The following is a 13301-nucleotide window of genomic DNA, read 5'->3' as shown; positions in this document are numbered from 1 at the left end:
GGCTCTTACCACGCCTTTCGTGTAGCTTTGCCTCCTTTCTCTAGCCCCGGCTCGGGGACCAGCTCTGGCTGGTTCCTGGAGGAGGCAGTGGCGGAGGCGGCCTGCACTTACCGTGCCTTCCACCTCTTCGGGTGGCGACCGGCTCTGGCCTGTCACGCCACGGCGACAGGAGCGAGCAGCTATGGCTGACCCTTGTTGGCGGGGGCGGCGGCGGCCGGCGCTTGCCGCTCCTTTCAGCCGGCCGGCACACCGGTGTGACCTGGGTCACACCCAGCTGGCTATCAGTCCGGCCACACATGGAGGGAGTGGAAGAGGCCTGTAGGGAATTACGCTCCCCCCCGGGACCCACACCTGAGAGCCAGAGGCGCGAAGAGGCCGGCCCTGAAGAGTCCATGTCGGTGGGGAGGCCGAAGAAGGAGCTTGAGCCTGAAGCCTGCGGGGCCAGGCATGTGGCTTCCATGCCGTGGCAACGTGTGTGCCCCGGAGCTGGCAGCTGCGCCCGCCGCGGCCAGAGAGCAAGCGGCCGGCGCCAGAGAAGGCTCTCTGCTATGGCTGGTTCCTGTCGGCAGCAGCAGCTATGCTTGCCACTCCATTCGGGTGGCCAGCGCGCTGTGCAATCTAAGAGGCCCGAGCCTTCTCTGCACCAGCCGCTTGCCCTGTGGCTGTGTGCGGTGAGCATGGCTGCCAGCTCCGGGGCGCGCGTGTTGCCGCGGCATGGAAGCCACGTGCCTGGCCCCTCAAGCTTCAGGCTGGAGCTCCTTCTTCAACCTCCCCACCAACATGGACTCTTTGGGGCCAGCCTCTTCATGCCTCTGGCTCTCAGGTTTGGGTCCCGGGGGGGAGGGTAATTTCCTACAGGCCTCTCCCACTCCCTCCATGTGTGGCTGGACTGATAGCCGGCTGGGTGTGACCCATGTGGGTCCCCAGAGCGGGCAAGTCTGGTCCTCTCCATGCCTATTTCCTTCCGCCCTGCCTTTAGTGTCCCCCCATTCTCTGAGGGGACCTATCCTTTCCATCCGTCCTCTGTCAGACGCAAGCATCGGCGGGATGCGCCTGATCTTGTCTGATCTTGAAAGCTATGCGCAGTCAGCCCTGGTTAGTACCAGGATGGGGGACCTCCCAGGACTTGGGCTTCATGCATTGCGCAGAGGGTTGGACTAGATGGCCTTGCAGACCCCTTTCCTACCCTATGAGGCTTCCACCTCGTCCTATTGAGGCTTCCACCATTGAGGCTTCCACCATTGAGGCTTCCACCATTGAGGTTGAGGCTTGCATCGAGGATTCCACTGAGGCTTCCATCGAGGATTCCACTGAGGCTTCCATCGAGGCTTCCATTGAGGCTTCCACCATTAAGGCTTCCACCACTGAGGCTTCCATCGAGGCTTCCACCATTGAGGCTTCCACCTCATCCTATCGGGTTCTCATTAGCAGCACACCTCTGCCAGAGGCAGTCCCCCCTCCTGAGGCTTCCCTGTCAGCAATGGCCCAGGCAGCATCACCTGCCTTCCCGGCAGGGGACTTGAGCACAGTTGCTCTGGATGCAGCGCGTCTGGTCGCCTTTGAGGCCTCCATCTCATCTTCGCGGGCTCATCTTGGCTGCGCACAACGCTGGAGGCAGTCCACCCCCCTGCGGCATCTTTTTCGGCAGCATCGCAAGCGACAACTCCCCCCTTGCTCCCATGGGACCTGGGTGCAGCTGCCCTGTATTTGGGTGAGAAGGACACACCCCCTATATGGCGCCCATTCCGTCTGCAGCTTTGTTAGTTACATTTCCACAGTAGCCCCAGCTGCTCAACTCCGCTTCGCTAGCATCTGGTGGGGCCCTACCGGATTAACTCAGGATCCCCCGCCTGCAGGTCCTGAGGTTGGGTGTTCAAGTCCCGGGTGGTGCTTTACTGCAGCAACCCCCCCCCCCCCGCTCAGACACCACGTGGGTGCCATTATTAGATCTCTCACACGAATCTGGGGAAAGGAGCAATGCCCATCGGGGCTCCTTCTTCTCCTATCGGCTTCCATCTGGGGAGCAGCGTGACTGGCCTATCACTAGGCTTTCCACAGGAAGGGCAGCTATCCCCCCTTTATGCGCTGGGTCCTGTGGGACCGGGATCCTCGGCTCCAAGTTATCAATCCTTCCCAGCCGGGTCCCGGCGTCAGATCTGCCAATGGCCCCCTGCCTATTTCAGGTACTGTGGTTCAGCACCGGTTGCTGTGCTGGGGTTACTGCTCCAAGGGCGCATGCTCTCGGCGCCCATGCTGTTTTCGTCATGGGTGCTCCCACTTTATAGCGGACACCACCCAGGCTTCTCTTCTCCAAGAACTTGGGGTTGGCTGGGTTTCCCTAGGGAAAGCCAATGCAGGAAGCCCGGTGGTGGGCTAGAGCCCCCTCCACGCTAGCCCCAGCATGGTTGGGATGGTGCCGCCCCTCCGGCTTTTAAAACATTACCCCGACGGGGAGAACACGTTCCACTTTGAACACGGCTTCACGTTCGGTTTCTGGACCCCTTCCTTGGGTCACCACAGGCCATGCTTAACACTCAAGCACAAATCCGTCCTTGCCATGCATCGACGGGTTCTTGGAAATCATCAACAAAGAAGTACTGGCAGGACGGGTTATTTCCCCCCCTTCTTTCCCCCCCTTGATACCTAATCTAAGGATTTCCTCTCTCAGAATAATCCCTATGACATATTTCGGGGAGTTTAGGCTAATTCATAAACCAAAGGCCAGTCCTTTCATGCCATAATCCCTGGGCATCTGTCCTCAGTGCGAAACACTTCGTTCAACAAGATGGTTGTCTTGATCTGGGATACCGGCCTCTGGTCCCTGATGGGCATGTCCTACATGGAGTCCAAAGACAGCATGAATGTTGACTTATTGCTTGTATTTGTTCCCCTTCCCTTTGACCAGTGTCTCTTTGGCTCTCAAAGGACAGATGGCCTGCCTGCCACTTTAGCATTCCAGGAGAATCGAGTTCAGTGCCGTAAGCAATGTTCTTGCCTCCCTCAGGACAAATTCTGGTCCTTCGGACACAGCTCCGGGCAGTTTTTACATCTCCCTAAGTTCTCCCCGGGTGTCCTGCAAGATGTTGCAGGGCAATTTTAATTTCCCATGCATGGTAGTGGCCCCTGGCCGTGCCTTCCTATGCTGGCTCCATAGGGCACTACAGGGACTGCAGCTGCCGCACCAGCGGACCAGGGTCACCTCTACTGTGCGCATGGAGTTGTGGGTTCGGCTTCAATTTTGCAGGACTTTTCTGGCGTCTCCTCCTGGAGGCGTGAGCTGCTCCTCCAAAGCCGACCTGCAGCGTCACTCAGGTTCCACTGGCACCCTGGATTTCAGGACCATTCGGCAAGTTCAGTGGTCCCCCGGGCAGTGGCCCGAGCATTGCGCCACCACCAGAATTGGTCCGGACTGGAGCTTACCCTTCTGGAGTTCTTTCCTATTTTTCCTAGCCGTGCACTTTTGAGCCGACTTCATAGCTAAGTCGGTATCCCTTTCTTGGTGCAACAATATTGCCACTGGCTCCATTATTAATTCCCCATCCTACAGAAATCGAGGGGTCTTGTTACTGATCAGAGGGCATATGCTCCACTGTCGCCGTCATAATGTCTGGTTCCGGGCCCGCCATGTGCCGGTTTGGCTGATCCAATTGCCCATTATCCATCATGGAATCAGATCAACAGGTCCTGGGCCTTGGACCTGTGGGCATGTGCGTTACCAGGTCCCACCCTTGCAGTACTGTGGGGACCGGCCTACTGAAGCCAAGCATGCCCTCCTGAATTCCATAGCTCCCAGTACTGGGGCCACCTACGACAGAGCAGGTAGCGAGTCCCGCGCCCTAGGAGCGCACTTCAGTCACAAGAACCTATGCATCATTGTGTTAGATAAAAAGTTCTTGCTTCTGGTTGAAAGAAAGGATGCCAGGCAGGCAGCAGTGGATCTAACACTATTTTATTAGTCGTTTTGCAAAACGGGTGCAGAGCAGTCTGGACCCCGAGCTAAGCAAGCATAAGTCTTTTTATACCCCCTCCCCTTTACAATTTTCTGTTAGCCACAAGACATGTCAACTGACTGAGCTGTTAGCTGACTCATTAGAGCACGACTGTGTCAACATGTTTATTTCTGATTATGCTTATGTGACTGTCTCACCAGACTTCCCCTTTTTAACAGATGTACACTGCCACTGGACATGTGTGTCTGGTGGGCTCAATAGTTATGACTAATAGCTCAAAGGTCCAGCAAAGAGCTGACAGTCAAAGAATAAGAGGACAGTCTTTTTCTAACAATTGCTACATGGTTGCATCTCTTAAGGGGCAAGGGGATATCTGCCAGAGCAATAAGTAGCAAGCGGGCCTTCTTTAGTCTTCCTTGCCACAACAGGGGAGTTATTGACTCCAAGTCAGATTTCAGGGCCAGGCGTGCAGGGTGGGTTCCGGCATGAATGCCGCCTGCTCTAGCAGATTCGAGGCGCTCTCTCTCCCCGGTTACCCTTCTTGGGTTCTGAGATTATGTCCCTCCATTTGACCCACCCAGTATGACGTTTCCCCGTTCCATGCACCAGCCTTAATGACTTTCTTTGGGGCCCCTTGGGATTTTAGGGTTGTTTCAGCCTCCCAAGTTTGATTTGTCCGGGAGGGCCTTGAGATACTACGATGTACAGGTCTGTCCTACTGTAATCCACCTACACATTCATACAGGTCATAACTGGTCGGTGTGGCAGGGGCACGGCAGTGGCCCCACAGCCAAGCGCAAGTCAATGGGCAATGAGCTGTCATGGTCCTCACGAGTTTTTACTCAAATGATGCAGGTCTGGGAGAGACCCATGTTTCATCACTCCATCGGTCCACCTTGTCGAACGTTCAATCTGGGCACTCAACACATTAGCCTCTGCACGCTAGGCCTAGGTAATTTTCAATTTGGACGCCCCTCTTCTCTCATTAAAGCAGTCTCCATGGCAGCCGCTTTAGGTTTATTTCACAGGCAAGTTACGACAATGGGAAGACGGTGCTGCAGGGTATTCCGGCCTTGCATTCACAATTGGCTGCTTCCCGATACCTTTTCCCTTTGCTTGCCCTAATGTTCTTATTCCTTAGACCATCGGATTTGACGTACACCAGTACAGGTGCTCTTATGTGGGCACAGTATGGTGTTTTGGCTGCACGAAGGGCTTCTCTGTCGGCCTTCAGATCTCAGCTTTGGTTACCCCAACACATTTCAATCCAGTGGTCGGCAGACAGGGTATGCAGTGGGACTTCCTCCTCTTCACCCTGTTTCACCAAGGTTTTTGTAGGGATGTCAGAGAATTCCACCATGGATTCCAGTGAGGCTGGATTCTTTAGAATCTGCCCCCCCAGAATCCATGGCGGAATGGCCTCCTGTCCCCCCCCCCACACACCCCCTGCGGAATCCCCTGGGACGGCACTTACCTGGGGCGGATGTGGCAGATGCGGCGGCAGCTGGTCTCCTGGCCCACCGCAGCTGGGCTGCTTCGGCCGCCATTGGCATCTTTGCAGCTGTGATAGGCTACATAAGAATTTACTTAGCCTATCACGGCTAACCCCCCACCCAAAAAAACGGCGTATGCAAATGGCGGTGGCTACGGCGGCCACCATTTGCATTGCCTATTTTTCGCCGTTCTAGCCTACGTAAATATTTACATAGGCAATTACGGTGAAAAAAAAAGGGAACTGAAAATAGCGTAGTGGGCGCTATTTGCGTTCTTTTCCCCCCCGCTGTTTTATCCTACGTAAATATTTACATAGGCTTTTACAGCAAAAAAAAAAGAAACACAAATAGCGCCCACTACGCTAAGTCCGTCAAGTACAACCCCCTGCTCAATGCAGGAAGCCTGATTCCCAGGCAGTTCCCATCCAAGTACTAACTAGTAGGGATGTCAGAGAATTCTGCCACGGATCTCCGTGAGGCCGAATGCCAGTGCATTCGGGCCCCCGAAATCTGTGGCGGAATGGCCTGCCACTCCCCTGCCCCCCCGCGGATCCCCCCTGGGACGAGACTTACCTGAGGTGGATGTTCCCGGCGGTGGCAGCTCCGGTGGAAGCTCTGGCGGCGGCAGCTTTGGCGGCTGCTCTTCTGACTGGCTGCCACCGCCGCCATTTGCAGTCTTGTCATTTTAGGTTGTTGTTTTTTTTACAGAGACGTGATAGGCTACGTAAGTCTTTAGACTTCCTGGTTAAAAAAATCACGGTTAAAAAAAAAAAATTGCATAGGCAAATGGCGGCGGCTATGGCCGCCGCCATTTGCGTTCCTTACTTTTTGCCGTCTTAGTCTACGTAAATATTTATGTAGACTATTATTGCAAAAATAAAGGGGAACGCAAAAAGTGTAGTGGGCACTATTTGCGTCCCTTTTTGATTTGCCGTTTTAGCCTACATAAATATTTATGTAGGCTAAAATGGCAAATCAAAAAGGGATGCAAATAGCACCCACTACGCTATTTGCATTCCCCTTTATTTTCACCGTAATAGTCTACGTAAATATTAACATAGACTAAGACGGCGAAAAATAAGGAACGCAAATGGTGGCAGCCGTAGCCGCCACCGCTTGCGTACGCCATTTTTTTTTTTTTACCCAGCAGCCACCCCGGCCGGAAATCCGACTGCGGACGGCCCGGGGCTGGTCAGCTGCTCCGCGGAGCCACCATGGAGCACAGCTGGCCGTCAAGGATTCCGGGAGGGAGGACCGGATCGCCTTCCCACCCGTCGAGGATTTCGCGGGGAGGGATGGAATGCCTCCCCCCCCCCATGAACAGAATCTGCAGAAAGGTAAGTGACTTTTGTACATCCCTACTAACCAGGGATGACCCTGCTTAACTTCCGAGATCCGACGAGATCAGGTGCACCAGGTCAACAAGGCATTCTGGGAATCCCTTCTGCTTTGTGATTTTCTTATTGTTGCATGCATACCACCCATCTGAACATTTTGATATTATTTAGGCAATATGCATATGCATTTTTAGCAAGTTCCAGTTTCACCACTACCTTGGAGCTGAATGGATGTCAGTCTCACAGTGGTGAACCTTAATGCCAGATGTGTCTCTTTGCTTGAAAAGACACGTGGATTGTGTGCAACTGAAGCTACCAGTCAGTTCCCAAGTGGCAACCAATGCCAGTTCAAATCTGTGACACAACATCATTAGAGGGACAAAAAACAAAAGAAAACCCCGTGACAGCTGTCGCTGCCTATGGAAGATGGGGAAAATTCCATCAGATCAAAATGAATCTCCTCTACGGAGTCGACAAGAGGACCAGCTTTTCAGAGTCACATGGATTCCGTGGACCTGCAGACCATTTTTCAAACTTTGTATGCAACTTTGATAATATAAAACGAAGGAAGTCACTGTATTTTTATGCATGTATACACCATTTAAAAAGAAAATGTTCACACCTCTCTGATCTCCCTTCAGCATCTGCAGTGTAGCAATCATTTTTGGATATTTGTGTGTGTACTTTTCTGAAAGGAAAAAAAAAATCAGCGTTTCAATAGTGGCCAGTGGAGTGGACAATGTCTGACAATCCCCAAAACACAAACTGAGTGGATTATACAATATCTTTACATCTCTATCACCGCCCCCCCGATACAAAGTGGAAGTGTTCTAAAATGGCCACCTGTACCCACCCCCAACTCCTCTTGCATAAGTATACGTATCTCAAGAGCTCAGTCCATGAGTGGCACACCCTGATCATGCTTAGGTGTCCCTGAATATCATTCCGCTAACCATATGAAGACAGCAGGGTCTTAAAGAGAGTGAGGAATAACTACATGAAATAATAGTTCTGTTTTAATGTAGGGACAATGCGTATTACATGCACCATGACAGGAGCCCATCCAGCCTCACCATGAAAGCGCAGCAAAGGGTAAACCAAAGGGTCGCCTTGACTCTCCGTATAGGAGATCTTATGGCACTGTCCACTTTTAGGGTATACTATCAGACAGCGATCACCCAGAGGAAAGCCAAGTGAGGAAACAAACACAGCAGCCATTTCAGAGACACAGGGAACATTATAGCGTCCAGAGGGAGCCACGGTGTTCATTATTCTGCACTGATGACGGAAGCACAGTGATACTTCCATTGGTGCACGTCCAGCAGCAGGTTTGGCAGCATTCTTGTGCTCAAGGATTTCACTGACATGCCGGTACTCATTAGCATATGGGTTAACAATAGCTGAGGCTAGTGAGTGACTCCAGCCAGGTGCAGTCCAGTGTGCTGTCCTCTGCTCACTCACTTGATACCAACCAGTGTCCTTGTTGCTATCAAGAATGTACAGCCGGCCGTAGCTTGGAGTCTCATCCAACTGCGAAGTGCCCATCAGATGGTGAACTGAGCCTTGCACTTTGAACACAAATGGACCAGGACCTTGCAGCTGTGCCATCTTTCTGGGGTGTAGAAGGAAGCAAAGCCTAGGGCACTGTTGTACTTCCGGAATTGCTTGCCAAGAGCAGAGCCGTCAGTGACAATGTTGCCGATGAAGTCCAGAACCATGAGCGTTGGCGGTGAAAGCTTTCTGCCATGGCAGCAAAGAGCTGACGATTCTTCACTGAAAAGCAAGGTGCCACAGTGTCTGCAAACCTTGACACTGCTGCTGATATCAAACCTGTCCATATTGGTTGCAGGATGCCTGCTGACAGGCACAGCGTGTCTCCTACGCCTGGGCTGGTTTGAGATATATTGACCGATGCAAGGCAGGCCAGAGCTTTGCTCTTGTCAAAAAGCCAGTGGGTCATCTGCATATGCAGGCTTGCCAAGGCAGGCATAGAAGCATCCAGGCAAGGGCATAAAGCTTCTTCTCTAGGGGCTGGAGGGGTAAAATTAGTGCAGTGGCATGAGGCATGCTTAGACTTGGGGTTCGCTTGCTGGATACTGTTACCTGTAAGCACTGGACATCTAGGCATATTAGTCATACATAGCATATATAAATGTTATTTTGTTAAATTTAACAGCTAGAGACTTCCTTACTGAGCAGGACCTAAATGTTGAGGGGGTTACTTTTAACTGTAAGTGTCTCTTAATCCCTTCATGATTAGGAGACACCTACAGGCCATATGTTATTGGCATTTACAGGCCATATGTTATTGGCATATCATTATACTTTGGCCTGCACCTGTGTTTATAAAGGTGTACAGAGACTTTTCAATGTTATTTTGTCAAATTTAACACTTAGAGGCTTCCTTCCTAAGCAATAACTAAACTTTGACTGGGGTACTTTTACCTGTGCCTCTTAATGATTTCTTTAGAAGCTGTATGTTACTGGCATATCATTGTACTTTGGCTTGCTCCTGTGTTTATAAAGGTGTACTGAAACTGTCTTTGTTCATATTTCATTTTGCTCTGATTTGCAATTAATTATGGTTGTTTAATTATACTTAACATTTTTATATTAAAATAAAATGTTATAGTACATTGTTATAGAAGATAGCCTAATCCTTTTTTTAGATCTTTATGGGAATAAATAAACTTCTGACTTTGAATTATAGTGAAAACCGTTGTTATTTGTGGAATCTGCGTGTGAAGAGCTTTCCAATGAAGTGTGTTTTTTGAGTATTGGTCAATGGGAAGGCAGTCAAAAAGGGATGAACTCCCAACTTTGAGATAGATAGATAGATAGATAGATAGATAGATAGATAGATAGATAGATAGATAGATAGATGATTGATAGACAGACAGACAGACAGACAGACGGATGTTGAGGACAGAAAGGGTAGAAAGAGAAAAGTAAGTGTGTGTGTGTGAGAGAGAGAGAGAGAGAGAGAGAGAGAGAAGGAGAAGGAGAAGGAGAAGGAGAAGAAGAAAGGAAATAAGGTCAGAATCCATTGGGAAGGAAAGAGTCACACTTCACTTGTACAAATGCAGCATGAAGGGAAAGATCAGCAACCTTCTCTTTGTTTGAATAAAAAGCACACTCTGCACATGCTCAGGGAATGGACAAAATGAGGAATAAACATACCAGGGAATATGAAGAATTATATTCTTCTAGTGTGTGTGTGTAATCTCCCTCCATCCAGCTGTTTCCTGGAAACCCCCCCCCCAATTCACGCAAGGGTCTTCTGAGATAACTAACAAGAGGTTTGCTAATGAGCTGGATGTGGAAGTACAAAGCTGAGCAGAGGAGAACCAACTCTGTGCATGTCTACTCAGAAGTATGTCTTACTGAGTTCAATGCGCCTTACTCCTACACATGTCAACACCCCACTTGCCCCCAGCTCAGCTTTGTATTTCCACATCCAGCTCATTATCAAACCTCCTGTTAGTTATCGCAGAAGACTCTTGGGTGAATGGGTGTTTGTTTTTTTTCCAGGGAACAGCTGGATGGAGGGAGATTCCACCCCCCCACACACACACACAATGGATGAATATAGTTCTTCATATTCCCTGGTATGTTTATTCCTCATTTTGTCCATTCCCTGAGCATGTGCAGAGTGTGCTTTTTATTCAAACAAAGAGAAGGTTGCTGATCTTTCCCTTCATGCTGCATTTGTACAAGTGAAGTGTGACTGCTTCAGAAAGAACTTTCCATTATACTGTCTCCTTTTCTTCATGAGTTTCATAATAGAAGCAGGATGTAGTGGTGAGGGTCCAGCCCAAAGTCACCCAGTGAGATAACTAACAGGTTTGATAATGAGCTGGATGTGGAAATACAAAGCTGAGCTGGGGGCAAGTGGGGTGCTGACATGTGTGGGAGTAAGTCGCATTGAACTCAGTAAGGCTTACTTCTGAGTAGACATGCACAGAGTTGGTTCTCCTCTCCATTTTAGCCTCACATCATCACCAACAAGGCTGGATGTGGAAATAGAAAGCCTAGCAGGGGGAATAATACTCGTGCAGGGCTCCAGACAGGTATGGTCATTTTAAAAGGTTCTTTCTTTCTTTCTTTCTTTCTTTCTTTCTTTCTTTCTTTCTTTCTTTCTTTCTTTCAAACAGCGTTGCTTTAAACCAAGAGTGCATCGCTCAGGCACACCTAGGGCAGCCTTGTTTTGGGAAGCCCCTAGGAGGAGGAAGTGTTTTGGCTGAAAGTAATTACTGCACGTCTCAGGGCAGGGGAAAAAATACGTAAATATCTACGAAAAATAGCCTTTCTTACCAAAGTTATGCAGAATTACTGCTGTCGGTACGGATTTATCTTCATAATTCTTGGAGCGGAAAAAAAAGAGGAGAATTCCGGGGGCTTGCAAACGACGGTACAGAGCACTGGCTGCAAACTGCGGAAGTCAAGCAGCATGGAAGGTACACAATTCGTACATCCCTACAGGAGACCAGCTGCCGCCACCACCGGAGCTGCCGCCGCCACAGGTAAGTGCCGTCCCGGGGGATTCCGCGCGGGCGGGTGGGGGGGCAGGAGGCCAGTCCACCACGGATTCCGGGGGGGCGGATTCTAAAGTATTCGGCCCCACTGGATTCCGTGGTGGAATTCTCTGCCATCCCTAGGCTACGTATATTTTTATGTAGCCTATCACAGCTAAAGCATGGATGCAAATGGCGTCCCCTATGCCATTTGCATTCCCACTGTAGTCGTGATAGGCTACGTAAATATTTACATAGCCTATCACAGCTAAAGTGGGAATGCAAATGGTGTAGGGGACGCCATTTGTGTCCCTGCTTTAGCCGTGATAGGCTATGTAAATTAGTACATAGTCTATCACGGGCTGGCATAGGGACGCAAATGGCAGCCACTACAATAGCCACCATTTGCAGCCGCAGCAGCCTGGCAGTGGCTGGAGTTGCCGCCGGAGCTGCCGCCACTGACGGAGCTGAGCCGCCGCTGGAGCCACAGCCAGGTAGGCTCCATTTTCCGGAGCTTTCGCGGGGTGATGGGGTGGGATGCTCCATTCCACCGTGGGTTCCGGGGTGCCAAATTCACTGGAATTCGGCCCCCCTGGGATCCATGGTGGAATTCTTTAACATCCCTACTGGATTGACTGTGGCCGCAAATGGTGTCCGAGATGCCATTTGCGGCTGTAAAGGCCTTAGTTTAAGGTAAATGCAGCCGTAAATGGCTGCATTTACCTTACACTAAGGACTTGACAGCCGCAAATGGCGTCCCGGACACCATTTGCATCCGTGCTTTTACTTAACGCGATAGGCTATGCAAATATCTGTGTGGCCTATCATGTAAAAGCAGGGACATCCCATCTGGGCAATTGGAAGCATTTTCATCTTCATCCCCTAGGTATGATTTAATCAGAAATGGATGCTTCCCAGCTCCTGTTGGCTTTCCCCCAGGGTTCAGTTTAAAAGCTGCTCTGCCACCTTTTTTATGCTAAGCACCAGTGGCCTAGTTCAATTCTGGTTCTTCCACAGACCTGGCATGTTCCAAAATGGTTCCTCATGCCTAACAAACCTGAACCTCTCTTCCCTGCACCACCATCTCATCCATATGTTCATACTCCCCAGCTTTACTGTCTAACTGTCTGTGTTCAAAGAACAGGTAGCATGGCAGAAAAAACTACCTTGGAGGACCTCCTACCTGGCAACCTAAATTTAGCTTCCAGGATCTCTCAAGTCCATTTTCCCACATTGCTGATACCAACATGTACCATGACCACTGACTCCATCCCAGCAGTATTTACAAGCTATCTAGATGGTGTGTGATATCCAGAATCTTTGCACCATGCAGGCAATTTACCATGTGTTCTACACACCCAACACAATCCCAGCTGTATATATCCATACTTTGTTTGCTTTATATCCATAAACCTTTGTTTGCCTGAGAGACTATTCTTCCTTTTGGCCATTACACAGCAACAAAGGAAGTAGGGATGTACGAAACCCCGCTTACCTTGCTCCGCCAGGTACCACTGTGGGGGGGGAGGCACTCCGTCCCTCCCCCCGGAATCCTCGCCAGCCGGCTCCGCTCCGCGGGGATTCTGCAGAGCCGCCGTCCGGCTCCGCCAGCAGCCGGACTTCCGGCCGCTGGCTAGCAGGGACGCAAATGGCGGCGGCCATAGCCGCTGCCGTTTGCGTCCCTGAATTCAGGGACTTGCGTCCCTGAATTGCGTTCCTTATTTTTGGCTGTCTTAGTCTACGTAAATATTTACATAGACTAAGATGAAGACAAGAAAGGGGAACACAAATAGCGTAGCGGACGCTATCTGCGTTCCCCTTTATTTTCACCGTCTTACTCTATATCAATATTTACATAGACTAAGATGGCGAAAATAAGGGGGAACGCAAATAACATCCACTACGCTATTTGCGTTCCGCCTTATTTTCGCTGTCCTAGTCTATGTAAATATTTACGTACACTAAGATGGCCAAAAATAAGGAACGCAAATGGTGGCGGCCATAGCC

Source organism: Heloderma suspectum, chromosome 6, assembly GCF_057233095.1.
Source record: "Heloderma suspectum isolate Gila_16-S chromosome 6, 16-S_ref, whole genome shotgun sequence".
NCBI classification, from domain to species: Eukaryota; Metazoa; Chordata; class Lepidosauria; order Squamata; family Helodermatidae; genus Heloderma; species Heloderma suspectum.
The sequence above is the reverse complement of the archived record's forward strand: the minus strand, read 5'-3'. Positions refer to the sequence as shown.